Here is a 10,896-nt window from a genome sequence, read left to right on the forward strand (position 1 = left end):
AGAGCAACAACAAGAATGGATCTTGTTATGTTTATGGAAAGAAGGGGCGTTATGCCCGAGTTTGTCGACATCGGAAAGGTGGAACCAAGTCCGTAAGCATGGTGGAAGACAATCTGGTGGCCATGATTATTGAAGTAAATATGACTGAATCGTCTTCTGGATGGCAGCTTGATTCAGGCGCCACAATTCATGTTTGCAAGGACAAGTACTTGTTCAAGACATATGAATAAGTGACTGATGGCCAGGAGGTATAGATGGGAAACCAAACATGTGCCAAATTTGTTGGAAGAGGCAGCGTGGAATTGAACTTCACCTCTGGAAAGACACTAACTCTCCTAAATGTTCACAATGTTTCTGACATTAGAAAGAACTTGGTCTCAATAAATATTGTTTGTAAGAGGGGAGTCAAAGTTGTTTTTGAATTCGACAAACTAATCATATCCAAGAATGGGATGTTTGTTGGAAAGAGATATGATTGTAATGGTATGTTCAAATTAAGAATTAATGAAGAAAAAGTTTCTGCCTATATTGTTGATTCTTTCTCTTTATGGCATGAGATCTCTTTGTAGATGGTGTGCTTACACTATATAAAATTCTTGTGTTGGAGCCTATTTATGCTTGAGATCTCTGCCATGATTTCTCTCAACTCTTTCTTGGTTAATTATTCCTATGGGTCATGCCCGTGAATGAACCAAAGTGACCACCCCACTTGAAACAAATTCATGGAGGCAGTACCCATGTTTTCCTTTTGAGTTGAAGGATTATTTGAAAACGTTAGATGATTCAAGGTAACAACTGGTGCTTGTGTTAAGAAAGAAACCAACAAAGAAATCATAGAAATGTTAGGTTCACTCTCTTATTTTGTTGGGGTCCATATTTGGATCAAACTTGTAGTCGGAGTTGACAGTGTGATTAGAGTTAGTGGAAGACGATGAACAGTGTCTTGTGAAAGAAGATGATGAAAAGTATTTTTAAGGGTAATTTTGGGATTTTGAAATGTTTCAAATGCATGTGACATCATGTGATACAGATAATTAATGGACTACTAACGTTGGTGACTAAACTAGCACATTTTGGAAGTTTCAGGTACTGGATTGACACATTCTGATGAAGTTTGGGGACCAAAGTGAGACTAGGCCCAAATAAGTTCTCTCAGTTTTTATATTTTAATCTTAAAAAAATATAATTTTCTTATTAGACAGATAGATAATTTGATTTTGAAATCCGAAAAAGCATAGCCACAGAAAGTAACTTTTGTTTTTCTAAATTTCAACGTAATACATGGTAATGGTAGTGCTATACCTCTAGAATGCTTCTACTATGCCTAATTCCTATATCAACTCTTCCAAACCATAGATAATTTCTAATAGGAGTCCTTTTGTGTCTTTAGGATTGGGACTCAGTTTATACTAGACACTAGAAACATAAAACCTTTCAATTTAATCAAGGTTCAAAATATTGGTACACCGTGATGCGTGGAAGGGGTGTATTGGCACATAACCATGCTGTCGTTTTTTTAAGAGGGGGTGGAAACAATGTTACTTAACATTTAAAACAAAGATTAAAAAAAGGATAAATTATAAAGACACCCCCTGTCCTATGGGTAGTGACAAAGACTCCTTGTACTTCAATTTATGACAATGACCCTCCTGAACTTTAGCTGTAAGACAAAGACCTCCCTCCGTTAGCGTTCCATCAGTTAACTTTGAAAAAAATTCTTATTCAACTGTTTAAACTTTTTCAATGCACAAATTACCATTTTTCTAATTTATTTTATCCTTTTTCTTTAACTTATGAAATTACCTTACTTTGTTTTTTACACTCTGTATTGCTCCAGCTTCTAATGGAGAAGATTCATTTACAGAAAGAGAGAGAAGAGATTAACAATATGAAGCCAGAAAATCAGAAAATAAAAAAAAGTTTAGTAGGGTATTTTGGTCATTTGACTTAATGGTCGAGGGGGTATCACAATGTAAAAGTTCAGAGGCATCTTTGTCGCAAATTGAATTATAGGGGGGGTCTTTGCCACTGACCCCATAGTAGAGGGGGTCATTGTAATTTACCCCCCCCACCGCCACCCCCACCCAAAAAAAAAAAAAAAAAAAAAAAAAACCTTGAAAACAATGTATTGGTGACCAGCCAATACAGGCCAATATATTGCTAAATTTTGATCATTTAATGTAAAGCATGAATTTGATAGATCAAAGAGAAGGTCATGTAAATCCCATAATTGGCCATTAAAACAATAGATGGGTTTTCTCTGGTTGTTTTACTCGCATTTCTCTACGATGTTAAGAAGCGCCCAAATTGAGCTGATACTTGGGCTAATGAATGTTCTAGTATGGGTCCCACATGCTAAGACACTTTGGACCAACGTTAATACTTATAGGGTAATCCTCGATTTATGGCAAGTCCATGTTATCAGAGTGTTTGGTGGTATCGAGGTTAGCCTGCTTACCCATGTTATGAACATTGAACAACAATAATATTAAATAAAAGTTAATAAGTGTATAAAAAAATATTCTATATACAAAATGACAAAAAATGTCCCAACACTAATGAATTTATTTAAGTACATATAATGACATAAACATTTTTTAAAAGTTGTTAGAGAGAAGAAGAATAGCCAAGTTAAAATAAAATAGAAAGTATAAAAAATGTATGTAGTTGTCTAATATTTTAAGCAGTTGGCAGTTTTATAAGGAACATGGATGGATGTGCACAGATCTGACCAGTCTAGTCAATATAATAATAAAAAAAAAGACAGAAAATTTTACATGTCACACTATCTATTTATTTAATCGAATTTCTCTGTTGAATCTGTTTTTTCTTCTTTCTTTTTAATTAAATCCCTTTGCAAATGGAATGAACGGGTTGAAGTCACGTACAAGTGTTTTGTGGTATGGTGGGTTTTAGTTTAATTAAAAGGGAAGGAGATTAGGAGAGGTATGCCCTTTTGGAATTTGGAGATGGAGTTTAATTAGTTTATTTTGATGAAATGAAAGTGGTTTGATGACCTCATTTCCCAATTCCCAATTTAGTTTCCAATCCAGTAGATGGTATTGGCAGATACCTTTTTTTTTTTTTTTTTTTTTGTTGGGTATTTAAGAAATAGCATTGGTAGATACGTTTAGGATACCACCCTTGGACCTTGTGCTTTGCTTGGCCAAGCCCAGTAGCCCAGGGAGGGAGTCCTAAGGTTAAGGTTGGCATTAGGTAGGGGCGATCCATCTCCCAACTCGGAAACTCCAATTGATTGGTGGGCATAGCATGGCTTTCCATCTGGGCCGTACACGTGGGGGGTGTTAATGTTGAAAACTAGAGGAATCTGGCGGTTGTCTTGTTTAGTAAAACTGTGCTTCACCTGACGCGACAAAAGAGGAGGATACGATTGGATACTTGGCACATGAGTAACTGGGCCCAAGGGATCCAACTTGGGAGTTCAGTCCTTCTCTGGCTGACTGGCGCTGCTCCAACTCCACGAGGGAGTAGGGACGACGTGGAAAAGAAAAAGAAAGGTGGGCCCCACTCCCACAGGGACAGAGCACCGAGGCCAGAGAGTGAGAGAGAGACAGACAGAACAGGCAGACAAAGATGCAGACGTGACTGCAGACCCACTTGATTACTGGCGGCTACTGGTGCTACGGATGATTCCTGCCACGTGGATATGCGTCACTGCTAACGAGAAGGAAAGTGATGGATCATGTGGCTCACTGCCCTCCTACTGCTACTGGACTACTGGACTACTGGTCCAGTGGTCCTGTCCTTTCCAATGAATCCCCATCCCCATCCCCCCTTTTTCCCTTCTGCATAAGCAAGGCACTAAGGCCATAACCTGATAACCTCAACCTTATGGAGTATGGTTCTGTCGGCAGACTTTTCGCCTCTTCCATAATCCTTTCTCCTCTGGACCAGCGGACTTGGGTTGGGCTACTTAGTGGAGTGGGTTCGATTCATTACAATTTACGCACAACACCTTTTTTTTTCTTTTATTAATTCTTAACTTATTTATTGTTTTTTTAATCTTCCTTTGATTTGTTTCTCACTCTTTTGTCAGATAAAAGTTCTATATTAAACAACATTTTCATCTCTCACACTTTTTTAGGTTATGTTTGGAAGGAAAATGTAAAGAAACCTATATAAGGTTTGTAAAAGTTTCCTTACATTTTCCTTCCTTTTTCCTATTTTTTTTTCTTAAAATCAAACACGGTCTTATGCTCTGCTCTCCCTTGTGTTGGTGAAGCAGCATAGAACGTGGACTCCCTATCTTCCCATTTGAATTCTGCCTCAGTCCGATTTTGGATTATTAGCTGAGCGTGTGATGGCTGTGGAGCCAATGATAATTCCCCACGCCAACCATTAGATTGAGTGAATGTGGGCCGTATACAACTTATGGCTGGCGTGGGGCGGTACCATTGGTTCCGGTTCCAGAAAGCATGCTACACAGTCATTGGGTTTGGGTTCAAGTTCAACTAATCCAATCTCCCTACGTCCTGACTAGTGACTCTGCAACAGTCAACGAGCTAACTGTCCCTGGGAATAATAAACATTTTGGGACCAATCACTCCCCCCGTTTTCACTTCCACCCGATTGGAATCTATCTGTTCAAGACTTTTATGTCACAAAGAATAAAGAAATGATTTATGCAAATAAATTACATGAAACTTTCGTGGTTATTGGTTAGAGACTTAGAGATAGTTTCTGTTTGTATTTAATTTGTCTTTAAAATTGAGAAAAATATTTGATAAATTGTTTATAGACAATTAGACGTTACATCAATGGAATAGTGAAAAATAAACACTCAACTGTCATGGAAAATGTTAAAATAAAGCTTTCCCAATGTTTAATGCACACATAAATTAAAACACAATTTTGTGAATATCAATACATATAAATGAATATGATGAAAAAAATGTTGATATAGCGATGACATAACGGTGTTTTCGAAAACATCTATCATAAAACACACACAAAACAAAACACATGCTAAGATATGGTGGGAAAAATGTTGATTTAACGGTAACATAGTGGCATTTTGATAAATGTCTATCATAAAATACCAACAAAACAAAACACACCCTAAGATATGAATCCCCTGTCCTATTGGTGGCAGGTTGAGAGGTTTTGGGGGGAGGGAGGGGGGTTCATCAAATTCATAAATTTGTCCTTATACACTTTGGATTTAAAATCGATCAATTGAATTTCTTCTCGTAGACAACAAGAGGAAGAAACATAAAAGAAACAAAACGATCAGTAGTTTAATCAGAGCATTTGTTGCATCACCAACTCTTTTTCATACCTTACTCTCACGGGTCTCAAAAACATACATAAGGAGGACACCTTAGCTTCTCTATTTACTATTAATACCACGTGCTCCACTATACATTATAAAATAAATAAAAAATAAAAAACAAATACATGCTTGTGACGATGGTTTGATTTCAACGTAAACACAAAAGCACCCTTACCCTTAGCTTAGGTCACAGTCTGGCGTCAGAATGCACGTCAACAGGGATTAAAACTTAATAAAAGGGAAAATTATTAATTCATATATTTTATTTTTTTTTCTATTATTAACTCATATATTTTATTTTTTTCGGGCAGCATGCAAATTAAGTTGAGAAGGAAATGAGTGTGTTGACTTTTTAGAAAATTTGGGTATGAAAGGTTAATATTGTCTTTCATTTGTTTCCTGTGGAAAATGTTTAGTGACTTAATATTTTCTTGTGGTTTTTGCTTTTGGGTTTTCATTGTAAGGAGTAGGCTGAGTTTGTAAGGGAGAGGCATTTGTATCTTAATTAGAGTTTGGGCAAGGCAGGCTAATGCTATATCCTCGTTTGTAATCTTTTTTCTTCGTTTTGATAATGGTTAGTAAATTTTAAGAGCAAAGTATGGGACATTAAAAAAGGTGAGGTTCCTAAATAGGTTTTTATTCTCTAACAAATTCCCATCTTTCGTACAAAAGAGTATTGGGCTTGAGGCCTTGCCAAACACACATTCATCCATATCAAATTATAGGTTCTAAAATTTTCATTCCAATAGGAACTTGTGCCCACCCTGTCCACTTTGCATTTGTAGTAGGATCTCTTTTAAAAATCATGTACGTGTAGTCACATATTGGGAATATCTCCCTGTGAATTTAATATATATGTACAAGAGATATTCCTAATGTGAGTCAGCTAGATGTTATATGCACATAGTTTTTGCTTGTAGGAGATCCAGATGTACTCTTTGTATTCACCATTTTTCAATTAATCCTAAAACGGCCTTTTTTTATTAATTGTTATTATTGTCGAGGGAGTTCCATGAAAGATGATTTGGGTTTTCTACTTGAGGCTTACAAGCGGAAAGAGGAAAACAAAAAATATCAAAGGGAGAAAACATTAGTAGAGAAAGATACCTGGTTAGGAATGAAGAACAGAGCGGCCGGACTGGCTTATTGGCGTCAAATGGTAAACGATCTAGGGTTAAACCTATAAAACAATGGAATTATTGGCACTCCCCCTCCTTATCAAATGGACTAGCTTATTGTCGTCAAACAGCATGACGACGACCGGTGTTTTTCCGAGCGGGATGGCTCCTGTAGAGATGACGATGGCTCCTCCTATTGATGTGTGTGAATGGTTGCCCCGACGCTACAAGTCTTTTGTTTTGTTAGGGTTTAACATTTTTTTTTTTTTTGTTGCATTTTGGGTGGCCCGTGATACACCGGATCTTGCCAACTTTTAACCAATTCAGCTGACACATCAGCGCTATGTAAGATTGGCATTTCGTGAAACACCGGACCATTGGGGGAGTGAGAATTTGAAACTTTCCCAAACAATTATATGCACAGAAATCGAGGCCCTTTTCGACGAACTCGAGGCGTTTAAGTTTTTTGATTTTTTTTTTTTGAAAAACACATTACACCTAGCTGGTGCAAACGTAGCACCAATTTTTTTGAGAAAATGCCCTTAATTTCAATGTAGGAAAAAAGTCCAAAGCTAATTCAAAGTTGGCATAAGGAGTTAAAATCGTATCGCTTTGATAAATTTCTCCGAGAAGAAAAAGAAACCGTATGGCGCACCTCACACTGATCTCACAGGTACATCCCACGGTGTAGTGGTAACATCTCTCTATATACGGTAAGATGTGCCGGTAAAGTGGGTGAAGGCTGATAGGATAAAAGGTTTGTGAACCCCTTTCCCGTACGTACGTTTCATCCATCATTGTTAACTTGGTAGGTAAATTCCCACTTACCAGCAGTATTCAATTGGTAGGTGACTCGATTCCCAGCACCATTCTATTCCATAAACTATGTTACCTAAATTTACTCCAAAAAGAAAAAAAAAAAAGGTTACCTAGTTACCTCTTCTTTTGTCTGTTTGTTTACCTTATCCTTGAACACTAGTGGACCAGTTTCATTCATCCTGAGGTACGGATCATATGATGTTATATAAACTTTCAAAACCCGGAATTGCCAAAAGTTAAAAAAAAAAAAAAATCGTCCATCTCTTTCTCTCTCTCTCCACCCTCCCCCTTATCTGGGGTGTGTATTTACTTTATCAATAAATTTCTTACACTAGTTTTTATCAGTTTAGAAGCTTTATTTATTTGCAAATGCAATTTTAAACCAGATAAAAAATTTTTTCACCGGGTTCTATTTTTCATCTATTTGTTTGCCATTATAATTTGCACTTTTACTTGATGGAAAATTTGCACTTCTTACTTCATCTGTTTTCATAGAATACAAATTTAAATCTGAAAAAATGACACCAAATTTGCACTGTTTTCTTCTACCTTAATTCTCTCTCATATAAAGGGGGGAATACATCATTTTGCTTCCTAACTTACTCCTCCCAAATAATCTTCTTCTACCCTCATTTCTATTTCTATAAATTGGGGATCGCATAATTTTACTTTATATTTTACTTCTTATAAATTTGGAATTAACATTACTTTGAATAAGGCCTAAGTACATGAGAAAGGTACTTAAATAGTTAATTTATATGAATAAATGCATTATGATCAACACACGGGGACATGTAAATATCACACAATAACTTTACCAATTATAATGCTTCAACCAATATTTTATCAATAATGCTTCATATGTATTTAACCATCAATATGCCATTATTTATTTTAAGTTAAATTATTAATTATAATTACTAAAATATATAATTAATCTAAAAAATATTATATCCATGAGAATCTAGTCATGTAGAAGATCCATAAATTCAAGAATCTGAAAGGCAAATCGTATGCAGCAATTATATTTTAATTACTGAAGCAATTCTATATCTTATTCTTTTTACTTTTAGTAATTACTAAAATTATTAAGTCTACTTAATGTCTTAATCTTAAATTCTTAATATGCCAACTAATATCTTAAAAATTACTAAAGCAATTCGAGTCATTTTTGTAAATAACATTTTTATTTATGCAAATAATAAATATATTGCTATTTATTATTAGTTAATAATTTACAAAAATGAAATCTTTATTTAAAAATATATCATATCTATGAGAATGGTATAATTGTTTTGATTTTTTTTAGTTTTGTTTATGTAAGTTACTAAAAAAAAAAAAAAAAAAAATCTAATGGATTTATGGACTTGATTGATGTTTCATAGATCCATCTTATATTTCTTTCTTACGATCAAAACCATTAAAACACAAAAATAAATTATCTATTTTATTTTTAATTATCCCATTTTTTTGGAAAAAAAATAGTAGATCTACTACAAATAAGCATTATGAATCTAACAAGAAACCAATTATTTAACAGAGTGAACCCAGACCTCATCCAAATATTGAGAAAGGCTGAAAGTTACTGTAGTTACAAAGAATCGGGACTCAAACTCCTCAATCCATCAGATCCTCAATCAAAAAAGGATTTAGAACAAGTTTTATCCTCAAAATTTTTGATCATTCTTGTTGATGGCTCATGGAACCCATTCACACAAACTGCATCTACTGATTTGTATATGTTCACTCACATGTCTCATCTTATACTTGCAAAAAGAGAACCATGTTTGGTAAGATCCCCAGCAACAACTGAGCTCTGAGCAGTGATTAGAGGACTAAGAAAGTTTTTTTGAATGGGTGTAAAGACAGGTTTTTTGTTTTCAGATGGTAAAGCAGTATCAGCAAAGTTCAAAGGGACAAGCAATCGGATACAGTGGGACCAGCAAGCTCTCTACGACCATATTTTGGAACTTCTATCTCTTTTTGATAATATAAAAATCATGTACGTAAGCAGGGATGTTATTTTGCCAGCCCATGAAATGGCAAGGAGAGCTAGGCATATGAACTCTTTTGTAGATAGCTATGCTAGCTTGGTACACCTTGGATCCAAATGTTCCCTTAACTTTCTATTAAATAAATTCCAGTTTTTCCTTGCAAAAAAAAAAAAAAAAAAAAACAAGAAATCAGCATACCCTTGCATATTGCACAGCTTAATATTCTTTTTTTTTTTCGGAAAAAATTGTAGATCTATTACAAGTAAAAACATGATGAATCTAACAAGCAATCAACATAACCTTGCATATTGCACAGCTAAAATATGTAGATCTTCTGATTTGAAAACAGCTCAATTGTCAAAAAGATAGAAAACATATTCTTGGTTGTATGTGTATTTTTGTTTCCATTTGAAGAACCTGTTTTTTATTTGGTGATTCATATCATGTTTCATAAATCACATAATATCTGTACTCCAAAATTTATTTGTTTTATAGATCACTATTTTGATGGTTTCAATAAAATGGATTGTTTCAGAAACAAAATTAAATTGTTTTTACCTCTGGAAAAAAAACATGGTTCAAGAATGCTTTTTTTTTTTAATTTTCCTGATCTAACACTATTAAAAGGAAGAAAACAAAACACATTGAAATCCCCTCTCCCTAAAATCTTTTTCCTCTTCTTGCATCCAAAACTTTCTGAGAAGTTTTTTATTTGTAAATCTTAATGAGCTTTTTTCCTTTTTAATGCAGAATTTCAAGTTTTCTCTAAAGCTATGTTTGGTTTGAAGGAAAAGGTAGGGAAACATATACAAGATTTGTAAAGGTTTCCCTACCTTTCCCTATTTTTTCCTTCAAACCAAACGCAGCCTAAACAATTCTCCCATAAGGGCAAAGATTTTCTAAAGTGAAGATAATGGGCCAAAAAAGTGGAAAACAGTATTATGAAAACCCATTTTGCCGTGTGGCAACTAGTATCTTTTTGTTTTGATGTGTATTGATTGGAGATGGACCTATAATGTGCGATACAACATGATATTGGCAATATGGTTTGACAATTGACACAGGTGAAATAATTCCAAAACATACATATTCCAACCATGCAGCCTGTATTAGATGTGTTATGTCAAATAATTTAAACCTGACCCGAGTTAATAATCGTCTTTGAAACGACAAAAAAAAATGTTAATGACCATCTAATGAGTCAAATAATCTTCCAAGGAACTCACCAAAGGGTAAAAAAGGCCTCTGAAAACTTAAAAGTAAGAGAGCGGAGTGGAGTCCACTAATAACTAATTAGAGTCGGGTGGAATCCACTGAAAAGTGAAAACCCAGACCCCACCAAGTATTGGGTTCACATGAATCACATTTGACAACGTTGAACTGAGGAATAAAAAAGTACTTGCATCGTTTTAGATGTCTTAATGAAATCATGAGTTCACAACTTCACATATTTGAGGTTAAAAGTGACAAAGATTTTGTCTTTATTTGAAAAAGACTTTCCACAAATAATCCTTCATCTTTCTACCTCTATATTTTCTTCTGTTTTTCTTTTTCTTTTTACCCAAGATAGTTCGTCCATGTCCTTGTTAGAATGCTAAAGAATTTTCCAATAAGCCTCATTTACATTGTGAAATCTTTGAGAAGGTGAGGCGAGAAGAATGAACACTGCAAA

The sequence above is a fragment of the Nelumbo lutea genome, chromosome 3, assembly GCF_056320005.1.
Source record: "Nelumbo lutea isolate HS-2025 chromosome 3, American lotus-T2T, whole genome shotgun sequence".
In the NCBI taxonomy this organism is placed as follows: Eukaryota; Viridiplantae; Streptophyta; class Magnoliopsida; order Proteales; family Nelumbonaceae; genus Nelumbo; species Nelumbo lutea.